The following is a 3344-nucleotide window of genomic DNA, read 5'->3' as shown; positions in this document are numbered from 1 at the left end:
AGAATTGTCACTCTCTGGTTAGAAAGTCTCACATGCTTTTGCTCTGGAATTACTATTTTAATTTCCCATCTTTGGAAGAGTTCATCATACGATTGCCCCAATATGAAGACTTTCTCCAAAGGAATCTTAAGCACACCAAAGTTACAAAAGTCAAGTGTCAATATTCAACACCGACTTCCACTGGTGGGAATTAATGGAAGTAGAGAATGAACTTAATAAACCATACAAGGAGCATACAAAAAAACAGGTATGTGTATTCATAATTAGTTAAATATTTATTTTTAAATAATATATGTTTTTAGTGTTAATTATAATAAGTTATTTTTTAAAGTTAGTTTGTATTTAGGTTGACATTATTGTTGACCTAGTGGCCAACACATACTTAGACACCTCACTTTATTACTAGGATACAACAAACCTGGTCTATATTTTTCTTAGAAATTTCTAAAACTACACGATTGATAAAATTTTTCTAACAACCATTAATTCATCATTTTTTTTTCCTTTGTCTTGTTAAATATATATAGAATTATTATATCTTTTTAAGGGAAATATTAATTTTAATTTGATTGACATGATTTTTCTTTAGGTTGACTCCAATTTGATGGAATTGACATTAAGCGGAAGGGACATCATATCAATTTGGGAAGGAGAGTTTCCAAAGAGCTTTAGCAAAGTAAAAACTCTTCAATTGATTAAGGATGAATATGCAAATATCCAATTCAGATCCTTCATAAATTTAACTGTCTTGAAAAACTCATATTGAAAGTGAGTTCATATGAAGAGATATTCTCATTTGGAGAGGATAAGGAACACGTTAGAGCACTCACAAAATTAAAGATTTTAGTGTTGCATGGACTTTTTAATTTAAAGTGCATTTGGAAACAAGGCTCCCAATTGAACTCAATTCTTCAAAATCTTGATTGTCTAGATGTGCAATATTGTCACAATTTGACTACTCTGTTGCCATCTTTAGCATCTTTTGAAAATCTGAGGACTTTGAAGGTTTCGTGTTGCAATGGAATGTTAAACTTAATGTCATCCTCAACAACCAAAAGTTTAGTGCGACTAGAAGAGTTGGATATATATTCATGTGAAATGATGATAGAAGTATTAGTAAATGAGAGAGGTATAGAGAAAGGTGAGATTGTTTTTGAGAAATTGAAGAATTTGCGTTTGCATAATTTAGAAAGTCCCACATGCTTTTGCTCCGGGGATTACAACACCTTGAAATTCCCTTTCTTGGAAAGAATATATGTGAATGAATGCTCCAAGATGAAAACTTTCTTTAGAGTAGGCTTAAGCATGCCAAGATTACATAAGTTGAACAGGGAGAGATTGTTCGGAGAGTGACTAATACAATCATACAACAATTACAAAATGGTAAGTATTAATTTACTTAACAATATACTTTTTCCATAGACTTCTTCGTTCTCCTTCGTTGAATTAATACTCGTTAGTCTTTATTATTAATTTTGTCTTTACTAAATATCATCTAAGTGAATCAATTATAGACTATCAAGTTTATGTAGAAAAAATCTACAACAGTACAATTTATGTTTCTTTAAAGTTAATTTATATGTGTTTTTTAAGCATACATTGATGTAGATGAGGAAATTCCTCATTTTTTTGTTTAATTGATAAATTATGATTAATTTAGAGTCCGAAAATAGCATTATTTATAGTTTTTGCTTTTACTATTAATGTGTTGTTCTTAATTATTACATATTGTTCAGAGTTATGGGAAAGATTCCTAGGTAAGAATAATGTTCATCAACACACAACAAAGTCATGTGGTAAGTGTGTGGTGTTAGATGACTTGACCCTTCTTTTTAAACATAATTCAAAAGAATATATATAAGTTGCCTTCGCTAATTCAATTGATTATCTAGATTTCGGGGTATATATTTTAAGAAATTATACAGTTAAATGTGATATTAATTAAACATTTAAGGGACTATTAAAATATTCTGTAAGGGCAAAATTAAAATGATTTAAGCATATGAGGGACTTCAGTGATACTATCCAATCATGTAAAGAAAATATAACGATGGTGATGTCAGCTGCTCTGGAATAGAGTTAGGTGTCTCTTTCCTTGGTGGCTAACGGCGATATCCGGCTAAATTCAAGTCCTCTCTAGTATCCGGCTACGCAGCTTCAGTTTACAGTCAATATCAAACGAGTGGTATTGACCACGCGCGTCCTCTCTCTTTTGTTCTTTGTAACCCTTTCAAAATTGTAGACCGTCCTGCCAGTTCAATCACCGGCAATTTAAGTCATTTTCATCGTTTCAAATACTTATCATTAAACCTAATAGAACATATGTATTAATATTTGTTAATTTTTAAATTTCACAGATGAGATTGCCTAGTTGTTCCCGAATCTTTAACAAAGATCGGCAAAATTGGTGCCAAATGATGTCGAATACGCTTCAAGCAGGTTAGAAGCTGAAAATTGGCATCGTATTTTTCTGGGCTCTTGGTGATAGGTGAACACAATGTGATCATATATGAAGTTGTAGTTTTAAAACGTGATTTGCTTGAAATGTTGTTTGGAAATGTGATTTTTGTGTTTCTTTGCTAGATTACTTGCATGATCGTGCGAAAGGTAGTATCCGATTTAGGATAGGTGCAGCAAGGATTCCAGTGTCTATAACATTTATAACTCTATTGATATGTGTAGGTGGTGTGTTGCTTGAAAAAGCCCCTCTTCCCTATAAAAGAGGGCTCCCCTTCTTGTACAAAGAGAACGAAATCAGCAATAAAAATTTCTCTCTCTAAAATGTCTCTCTATCTCTAAACTTCCAATACATTAGTTCTGCTAAAGATTTCTCTGGCCGGAAGCCCTCCTTCTTCACAGAAGTCTCTCGTCTTAATGGACACTCAGTTCGGCTCTGCCGCGGTTGTCCATTACACTAGAGTATTTTGTGATCCTGATGCGGCGTTCTTTGCTCTCCATTTCCCGCGCTACATTGTTACACTGCGCCTTTTAAGGGATACGGTGTTTTTATGGAGCTGGCCTCCTTTTTAGAATCTAGTAGAGCCCGCGGCTCAAGAAGCCCGCCTCAGCCTTATATTTTTATCTTTTGCCATAAGTAATAATGTTATTTTGTATTGGAAACTTCTTGTCAACCAGACTGTGTGTCTAAGGCGGCTGGTTATTAAGATGGCCATGGTGCCGCACTAGACTACCTGGAGAATTTTCCAATATCTTAATAACACATACCTGTGACATTGGAGACTTACAGTGTCTTACTTTCCTGTGCCACGCCACAGGCTATATGGTCCAGCAATCTACATCTCTGTGATATTGGTCTTCATTCTTCCCTCGCCAGAGAATACTTT

General features: G+C 33.9%; 1 long non-coding RNA gene across 2 annotated transcripts; it reads left to right on the top strand.

Annotated features, from left to right (window-relative positions):
• Positions 1-600: 600 nt before the first annotated feature.
• On the top strand, positions 601-2641 carry LOC116113463. Of its 2 annotated transcripts, none has more exons than XR_004125414.1 (3): positions 601-1383; positions 2358-2488; positions 2584-2641. It is a non-coding gene; the product is annotated as an uncharacterized LOC116113463 (long non-coding RNA). The 2 variants fall into 2 exon arrangements; XR_004125413.1 differs by lacking the exon at positions 601-1383 and adding an exon at positions 1962-2185.
• The last annotated feature ends 703 nt before the right edge of the window (positions 2642-3344 follow it).

The sequence above is a fragment of the Pistacia vera genome, unplaced genomic scaffold, assembly GCF_008641045.1.
Source record: "Pistacia vera cultivar Batoury unplaced genomic scaffold, PisVer_v2 Contig679, whole genome shotgun sequence".
Classification (NCBI taxonomy): domain Eukaryota; kingdom Viridiplantae; phylum Streptophyta; class Magnoliopsida; order Sapindales; family Anacardiaceae; genus Pistacia; species Pistacia vera.
The sequence above is the reverse complement of the archived record's forward strand: the minus strand, read 5'-3'. Positions and strand labels throughout refer to the sequence as shown.